General features: G+C 36.4%; 1 long non-coding RNA gene across 4 annotated transcripts in view; it reads left to right on the forward strand.

Annotated features, from left to right (window-relative positions):
* The window catches only part of LOC128774254 (uncharacterized), a 179,508-nt gene extending 175,673 nt beyond the window's left edge, over positions 1-3,835 (forward strand). For all 4 annotated transcript variants that reach the window (XR_008418790.1, XR_008418788.1, XR_008418789.1 and 1 more), the window contains 3 exons: positions 538-667; positions 2,436-2,509; positions 3,353-3,835. This is a non-coding gene — a long non-coding RNA (uncharacterized LOC128774254). The remainder of the gene's footprint in view (positions 1-537; positions 668-2,435; positions 2,510-3,352) is intronic.
* The last annotated feature ends 6,419 nt before the right edge of the window (positions 3,836-10,254 follow it).

A 10,254-nucleotide genomic window follows, 5' to 3' on the forward strand; every position in this document is an offset into this window, starting at 1 on the left:
AATACATCTACCATCGGTATTATGTGTGAAATATGATTTTTAAAGAATTGGGATAGGATAGAATATAATTTTTGACTAGATAATAGAAATAATTTAATGTTGCTTTGATGATTCAGAAGACACTTAGGGATCGCACAGAATCCACACATAGCCATCACCATTCAGAAGAGATAGGTAAATGCTGAGTAACAGATAACTCCAGTTAATAAAAGATATTGTTTTGGGGGCACCTGGGTGGCTCAGTCGATTGAGCTTCTGACTCTTGATTTAGGCTCAGATCATGATCCCATATCAGGCTCTGCATTGAGCATGGAGCCTGCTTGGGAATCTCTCTTTCTCTTCCTCTGCCCCACTTCCTGATCTGCATTCTCTCCCTCTGTCTCTGAAATAAAAGTTTAAAAATAAATAAAAATGAAAGGTAATGTTTTTGCAATAATGCAGGCCATGGTGCTCATTCTAATCCTGTCCCACTCCCCATTTGAAGAAATGAAATGGATTTGTACTCTTAACATGCCCCATGCTTCCTTTTATTCACAGCTTTCTCAAATACTTCTTTCCACCGGATTTCTGCCTTTTCTTCCCCCACCTTCACCTCATGAAGTTCTGTGCATCGTTCAAGGCCAATTTCTAGTATCAGGCCCTTCAAGATCTTGCTCACATGGGATTGGTGAGTGTCTGTGGTGTTGCAGGTACCATGTCAAAGTGTGAAATAGCAAGATGTCTAAGACAAGGTACTGTCCTTCAGGAAACATACAATGTAATGGAGGGAACTCCCTCAGAGATCGTTCCAGTATAAGGAGTGAGTCCAGCAGTGGAAGTGTTACAAACACATTCTTCGTTCCTTATTTGAACCGCCAAAGCAGGTGGCTGATGTCCCTCTTTTGACAATAATCTTATTCAGTAATAAAGTACAGTGCAAAGAGAAGCTTTATTAAACTGAATTTTTAATCCAAGATCTTTCACTTACTTGTGGTGACATCAAGCCAAATACTTAAATAGTTCACTTAGTATTTATTTATCTATTTACTTATTTAAATGTTGGTTTTAAGTTTTTTTTTTTCTTTTGAGAAAACTCAAGCAGGGGAGGGGTAAAGAGAGAGTGAGAGAAACAGAGAATCCCAAGCATACTCCATGCTGCCAGTGCAGAGCCCGACACAGGGCTTGAACCCACAAACCATGGGATCACGACCTGGGCTGAAACCAAGAGTCAGATGCATAACTGACTAAGCCACCCAGGTGCCCCAGTATTTATTTTTTAATATCTAATTGTGGTAAAATACACATAACATAAAATTTACCATCTTAAAAAGGTTTGAGTGTACAGGTCAACAATGTTAAATACATCCACATTATTGTTCATCTAATCCCTAGATCTCTTTTCATCTTGTAATCTCGGTATTTTTTAAAAATTTTTTAATGTTTATTTATTTTTGAGAGAGGCAGACAGACAGAGCATGCGTGTGGGAGAGAGAGAGAGGGAGACACAAAATCCAAAGTAGGCTCCAGGCTCTGAGGTGTCAGCACAGAGCCTGATGTGGGGCTCAAAGTCACAGACCATGAGATCATGACCTGAGCCAAAGTCAAATGTTTAATTGACTGAGCCACCCCTAACCTCAGTATTTTTTTGATGAAAGGAATAAAGACAGTTACAGGCTTGTTCAGGAATTAATAAGATAACATATCTAAAATACCTACTTCAGAACCTAGGACATAGATAATAATGTTCAAATGACAGCTTTCTTTTTCTTTTCTTTTCTTTTTTTTCTGTACCTCTTCTGTAATGAGACAGCATATTATCTATGTGGAATATCTCAGATATAGATCACATCTAAGGCTTATATAGCATATTGATGTATTATAACAGGTACTTTGTAGATAATCGAAGAGAATGAGTGAGCAGACAAATGTGTAAGAAGGAGGGATGGCTAACAAAAGACAGGCATTTGAAGGATACTCAAATCAGAAATCCCAAACCAGAATTGTTGCCAAAACAGACCAATGAGAAATACATTAAGGGAGGCGGGGGGAAGGCATATTGCATGGATTTTGAAACTGAAGCATGATGAATCAAAAGAAACTGTAGGGCCAGGTCTTAGTTTACTATAACACTTCCCTCAAAACACACACAAACATCATTAAGTCACAGGCTGCCAAGAAGTCCAACAACATCATGCAGTGATACTGATATTCAGATGCAGCTCTGCTTATTCCTAAAACCATCTCATCTCATCCCATTGCCTTTGAAACATTAAATTATATATTATCTTTAAAAAAAAAAAAGGTCACAATCTTGGCTTTTATTTTTTTAGACATTACTGTTAAAGGCATCTGATAGGAATGCTAATAATCACCACCATTTCCCTCTCTACAGAATATTATTAAATATAAAAGAAACAGCAAACACAAGTAATTAATTCTTCCTCTTTCTTTCTTAGTAATACCATTGAAATTAAAGCAGAGAGATGCATTTAGGAAATCTCCTGACTTAAAATGCTTCACAGAACTCCAAGTAAGTCTTACACGTGGGGACTATTCAAGTTCTGTCCAAATTATTTAATTGTATCTCTGGGCCTTGGCGTATTAAGAAATGTAACAAGGAGGTGGAAATGTATCATAAAATCTGTGTTTTAAAGAAATCTCTAGCTCAGAGTAAATGAAGGGGACTGGGAATCAATTATACTTGGGTATGTAATTTGAATAAATGAAAATGCCAGGATGATTGAAGCTTGTATGTTCAGGATGGTAGAATGAGTCTGATAGCTGATGACTGCATTTTAATAATATGAATACAGGAAGAGAACAAAAGAGAGAAAGAGAGAAAAGGAAAGGATAAAATTACTAATACTGTAAATATTTTGAAATGAAGTGGTGTGCAATTGCACAAAAAGATGTTATGAATGAAAAAGCTTGGATTGCCTTGGATGGAAAATGGAAAGCCCACTTGAATTTACGCGGCTAACACAGAAGCATCTAGAAATGAAAATATGACATATTTTAAGTCACTTTTTAAAGGAGACTTTTTTAGACATTAGCGTCATGAACAATAGCTTAATCAAAGGTGGACAATAATGCATTATCAAACTAATGGGTCAGTCCATGCAAAATTGAAAAGTAATTATTCCCTATGAATTTATTTTTTATTTAAATCTTCCAAAACTTATAAGACATCATTGACAATATTAGGAATGTGTGTGCGTGTAAATATGTGTGTGTATAACCCCCCCCAAATATGTCCATGTACTCACATGCACATACATATGCACAAGTAGTTTTACTTATACGTTTACTTATTAACATTTATGCATAAATGTTCTTATTAATAAAAGAAACTTTCTTACATTCTTCTTTTGAGACTTAAATGACATCATACATGTAAAATGCTGAGCAGAACACATGTGATTTGGCAAGACGTCCTTGTGAAGAAAGATAAAGCGGGGATTTGAACATCATGCAGGAGAACATTTCTGAATTACATCAAATGTGGCAATATTACTGTATTTTGAAACTGCTTAAAAGCGTAGAGTTGAACAAAAATCAAAATGACTCCATAAAATCTTCAATGAGGTTGGATTTTAAACTAAGTGATCTTTTCCCTCTCTTCTGCAAACCTCCCTCACTCCTTTCTTGGCTTTTAGTTTCTGGAACCAGCACCACCCTGAAAACAACTAAGTAGGTTGGCAGCATAAACATAATTCTGGTAGAAGCCCACTTGATCCTGGCTTTCCCTATAAAACCCCCTAGCCCCTACCTCTGGACAGGCTTGCAGTTTTTGAAGGTCATAGCCTGTGGCAGCCTCCTTTGTCTTGCAAAGCAATAAAGCTATTGTTTCTCTCTATTCCTAACTCTGTCTTCCTGTAATGTTTTGGTTGTGAAGCAAAGAGATCGGTTTTGGACATTTGAGTGAAATTTATCTCTGGAATTCCTGAAGACCAAGGTCAGAAGAAAATGATCAGGAATCAACTTGTGTCATGGGGTAATAAAAAGAAACATAACAAACATTTCCTATTGTAAACTGCCTAAAAGTATTTTGTTATTTTGGAATGGGGTTTGAATAAGATAATATGATCCATAGTACACTGATGAAAATACACTTGAAACACATATAATTATACATAAAGCTTAAAGAGAAAAAAAAACAAATAGCAAAACAGTTATTGGATCATTTCACTCAGATCTAGGGTGGGTTGAGGAGGTGCAAATAATATGGTATTGCGCCTAAACCTTAGAGTAACCAAACTGTTTGGGAGAATAATGGACATAGTGAAAGTAGGTTTTTTAACCCTATTTTTAAAATTTATTATTTTAATTAAAAACTCCATAGAAGTAGGCAAAATAAGTTACAATAATGTGATATATATATATCTTGGCTCATTCTGGCTCACACATATATATCCTGGCTCGCAGCTCTAAACCCTTGGGATTTCCTAAGTGTTGAGATCTATAATAGTGTCTTTGGTTATGTTAATGGAATGACTTCTGGACCCCACCTAAGTATGGGGGCTGGCTGCCAGTGGAGCCAACTGTGTTATTAGAGTTTGAACCTTCAGTCCCACCCCCTAACCTCTGTGGAGGGTAAAGAGGCTGAAGATTGCATTTAATTGCCAATGGTCAGTGGTTCAATCAACCATGCCTATATAATGAAGCTTCCATAAAAACCCAAAATGATGGGACTTAGAGAGTTTCTGGGTTGATGAACACATGAGGATTTGGGGAGAATGGGCACACTTGGAGAGAACATGGAAGTTTGACATTTTTATACCCCACACCTTGTCCATCTGGCTGTCCTTGAGTTATAGCCTTTTATAATAAACCAGTAATCTAGTGAGTAAATGAGTTTTCTGGGTTCTGTGAGCTCCTCTGGCAAATTAATCAAACTCAAGGAGAAGGTCATGGGAACCTCTGATTTATAGCCAGTCAGTCTGAAGCATAGACAGGTGACAACTTGGGCTTAATGCTGGCATCTGAAGTGGGATGGAGGCAGTCTTCTAGGACTGAGCCCTTAACTTGTGGGATGTAAGGCTATCCGTGGGTAGACAGCATCATAATTGAGTTGAACTGTAGGACACTCAGCTTGGTGGTGTGAGGGGAAAACCTTCCTCCCACACACATATTGGAAACTGAGTTCTAGCATTCCCTAAAAGAAGCACAGGGCTAAAGTTTGCAGGGCACACAGAGTATAGTTGCAATAGAGCAAAGCAGGGAGACTCTGCCATGAAAAATTCAGATATTTTTCTGCCAAGAAACCAGTGTTTGGGCAATATGCTGTAATTTATAATTACAGGTGATAATTCACTAGGGATCAATATGAGGGGTCCTAGAATAAGCAATCTATCTGTTCCTTTTCATTGGCTGTGTGTTTATGAAGATGCACAGATAGAATGATAATAGGAATCTACGATTAAGCCTTGACTTATACTCTGTGGATGTAATGTTCATTATGTATTTGTTCTGTTAATTAAACTGCCACCTTTACACTTAAACTGCCCATAAAATGGGGAGAAGAAGGGCAGGGAAGGATAAGGCGAAGTTTTGCTATGGTAGATATCTTTGTGAGTATTAGAGATATTCTAATATATAGTATCATGGCAGGAATACTTAAAATGAAGATTACATGCAAAGATATTTTTGTATTGTTTCTACCACTTAATTGCTAGAATTTCCTTCATAATGCCCATTGCATTCATAATTATTTATCCAATCAATATTTATTGAGTACCAACTCGACATCCACCCCTGTTGGGGAATTTAGAGATATAACTGTGAGGAAAATAGAAAAAAAAACCCACCTCGTGAGTCTTTCATTCTAAAATGAGATACAGATAGTATAGAAGACAAACACACAAAATACATTGAATGTTAAATGTGGGTAAATACAGGGAAGGTGGGGGACAAGAAGTAACGGAGTATTTAGAAAAGGTTTACTGAAAAGAAAAAAAAAGTCATTTGGGTTAAAACCTGAAAGAAGGGAGAGAATAAGACATGTGGATAGTCAGGAGATAAACATTCTGAGAGGAAATGGAAGATCAAAATCTGCCTACATTGCTATGGAAAAACATTCCATGACAGGTGGGAATGATGTGGTATGTTTTGCTCTCTCCTCTGTCTCCAAAGCCCATCATCGTGTCTGAAGATATTAGGTGTTTTAAATGTATTTGTTGTAATAAAAATGGATTGATATTGAAGAAGACTTCCATGTTGTCAACTCCTATTTTTATCTCAATCTAAACATTACACACTTAGGGAACCTTTACCAACCTTCCTTATTGTGTTGGGTTTTTGGTCATATGAGCTCATAGCAGTGCATGCTCCTCCCTTGGGAGCATGTATCACAATTAGAATTAATTTGATCTGATGAGTGTTTATCAAACTTTACCAGAGACCTGGTTTTACACATCATGATATCTCCAGTGACTAATGTTTGACATATGGCAGGTGCCCAATGAATGTTTGGTGAATGGATGCATGATAGCAACGTTCTCATGTTTTCCTAAATATTTACATTTTCTGCTCTGAATTATTTATTAGTCAATGAACTTGCATCCAAATTTACACAGAAAATAGAAGTCATCTGATTGGAACTTTTCATCTGAATAGTATCTACATCTGGATCCATCCTCATTTTTTCATTTCATAAAAGTAAGCTTCCATCCATTTTTTTTTCTTCTTTTTTACAGTGATGATGGTCATGTTGATAAATACAGTTTATTTGGCACTTGGAGTGTTCAAGATTATTCTCACTTTTTTTTTTAGGAAACTTACATGATCTCTCATATAATTATACACACTCAACACAATTAGCTTTTGAATGTTCTCATTTACCTCTCATAAAAAATAAAATAAAATCCTCATTTAAATCCATACTCCCTTCAGATATCGCTTCAATTATTTTCATCCACAGCAAAACACCTCAAAAGAGGTTAAGGAGTTTAAGGAGAAATCTTTTACTTCTCTAATCTCAGTCCTCTCCAACATGGCTATCACCAGAACAACTCAGATTGAGTCACCAATGACTTTTATGGCATTGAAATAAATGGATATTTTTCCTATATGATCTTACTTGTTTTTTGATACTATGGTTTCTTACCAAGAGTGATGAAACTTCCTCTTCCCTGCCTTCTGTAACAGAAAACTCTTAGTTTTTCTCCTATCCCTCAAGACCCTTCTTCTCTGACTACTTTGCACCTATCAACCTGACAATTAAATGTTGGAATGCTTCAGGCAGGATGCCAGTCCGTGAAAATTTGTTCTTCTCTAAGTGCTCCTCAAAATAAATTTTACCCATATCCACTTTAAGGTCATATTTATATATGAATGGATAACACAATTCTATTCTTTATCCATTCTTCTTCTTCCTTCTTTTTTTAATGTTTAGTTGTTTTTGAAAGAGAGAGAGAGAGAGAGAGCACTTGTGTGTGCACAAGTGAGGGAGGGGCAAAGAGAGGGAGACAGAGGATCTGAAGCAAGCTCTGCCCTGACAGCAGCTTCAGTGCAGCCAGCCTGATGTGGGGCTCGAACTTACAGAACTCATGAACCATAGTCATGACCTGAGCCAAAGTCAGACACTCAAACCACTGAGCCACCCAGTCTTTTCTTTTGAGATCTAGACTCTTACTTCAAAGTTTCTATTTAACATCCCCACGAAGATGGCTTGATGGCACCTTAAACTTAACATGCCCAAAAGCAAACTCATATTTTTATAACCGGAACTTGGCCTATTCTCAACATTTCCTGTCTCACTGAATAGTAGCATTATCCAACTAGTCATTGGACATGGAAGCCTAGGCATAATTAGTAAGATCTTCATTTTCCTTACCACATCTTCTAATATTACTTTCAAAGCTCACCTTGAATTTATCTATTTCTCTGTATCTATACCAAGGTAATTAACGATATCTCTTGAATGAAAGGATGAAATATCCTATAAACCATTTTTTTCTACTTTCTTCAAATATATATTATAAATCACAGAAAAAGTGATATTTTATTGAAAATTGTATCATCATTCCCCATTTAACACACATCAGTGATTTCCCATTCATTGCTCTGAGCATAAAGACAAAGTTCCTTAATATGCTTAACAAGCTTTGCAGAGTGTGGGTCCTACCTTATATTATTGCACCATTCCATAATCCACATTCTCACTGAATTCCACCTTTCACCATGTTAGCCTTCTTTCATGTATTTTGACCTTTACTCTATGAACCTTTGTGCATACACTTCTAAGTGCTTGAAACCTTTTACTTTCTTCACTGTGGTAGATGCTGACATGGTGGTCACACATAAACCAAGCAGCTGGAATTGATATCCTTTTGCAGCTCTTCCCACACTGACTCTGGATTAGCCAAGTAACTTGCTTTGACCAAATAGACATTAGCAAGCTAAGGCCTAATAAGTTCTTGTACATTAGTGTTGGTCCTCTTAGGACATTCTCTGGGGAGGATAGCCATCATGGTGTAAACAAGCTTGGACTAGGCTATTGAATTGTAAGACACCAATTAGAGAATGAGAAAGAGGTTACATGAAAGGGTATTGATGCAACTGACTTGTGAGTGAAGGTTTCTTAGACCATTTATTTCAATGTAGGTGCCAACCAAATGTAGCTATTTATTGGAGACATTAATTGGTTGTCTCCAATAAATATCATGTAGAACAAACAAACTCTACAGTCATGATTCTTAATGAAAAGAATCACACAAAAAACAACTATTTTGTGAGCCACTAAAATTTATTTTGATTGGGGACCAAGGGGAAATATATGGCTGTTACAAAAACAGTAATAACTGATATTTACCTAGTTAACTCATACTTGTTTTTCATGGCTAAACTTAATCAGCAAAGCCTTCCCTGCATTATTAGACAGTTAAATAATAATAATAATCAGTGCTAACTCAGTATTTACTATATACATGGCACTATTCCAAGTACTCTCCATGTAGTAACTCATTTAATCTTTGAAATAGTGGGTGGTACTAACATCAAAATAGTAATAGGTAGCAACATCAGCTCCTATTTTATGCACATGATAAAGTGAAAAACAAAACAAAACTAAACATTAGCTCCCTATTAACTCCTGCTTATAACCCTCACTGTTACAGGAAATTCCTTACTATCACAGCACTTATAACAGTTCTAGTTATATATGTAATTACATGATTATTCAGTTAATTTACTAATGTACCAAAGAGGATGGGAGCCATGACTGTCTTTCCTCTTTCCATTTTATCATCATGACCAATATGTGTGGGGTTTATAGAATATTATTTTAGTTGAGTGATTCAATGTTTACATTGGTATTTGGGTGATTAGCTCTCAGGCATGGTATCCCAGATATTTCCTGACATCTACTTGATCCCTAACATGTCATAAAGTATGATTTTATGTGACAATGTGTATTATCATTATGGCAATATGGAAGAATTTTTTTTTAATCCTGAAATATGTTCTGTTGCAAAATACCTAGAATTGGTACTTGAAACATAACAAATATCTTTTTACTTGCATGCTTAGGTTTACAAAAAAAAAAAAGGAATACAGAATAAAGAAAGAAGAAATAAAAACATATCCAGAGATAAGCTGATGGAGATGCTGTAACTTCCCTGGGAGCATTTCACCATCTTTTTTTTCTTTCTTTTTTCTTTTAACAGCTTTGCTGAGGTATACTTGATATACAAAGAATTACACATATTTAATGTGTACACTTTGATGAGTTGGGACATATGCCAACACCACAATCAAGACAGTAATCACATTCCACCCCATCAACAGATGAATGAATGGCTAAAGAATGGGTAAAGACAAGGTGGTATACAATGGGATATTCTTTAGCATCTCACCATCTTGACAAACAAAATGCTGATTATAGTGGTTACGAGGGTGTCAAGAGATAAATCCATGGAACTGCACAAGATGTGGAGTGGAACCAATAACCCTGTATGAAGATAGCACTCAGGAACTTTGGTGAAGGTGTAATGTTAGAAATCTCTACCTGATAGTAGAAAGACACAGGAAGTTTGACTATCTCAGCATGACTGTCAATCAGACTGTCAGAAAATACTATCTCCCCGGAAAATCTAAAGTCACTTGTCTCCTCATCCCTGGACTCTGTGTTTTAATTTACTCTCTGGAAGATACGGGTAACTTCACACTAGTAAATGGCCATATGGTAGTAGCAGCACTGCAGTAACAGACACAACTATCCTCTAGAACATATCGCCAGTGAAGAGTGAAGAACATTCCCAGATGAAGTGCCTCCAA

This window comes from Panthera pardus, unplaced genomic scaffold (assembly GCF_024362965.1).
Source record: "Panthera pardus isolate Hobbes unplaced genomic scaffold, ASM2436296v1 HiC_scaffold_3, whole genome shotgun sequence".
NCBI lineage: Eukaryota > Metazoa > Chordata > Mammalia > Carnivora > Felidae > Panthera > Panthera pardus.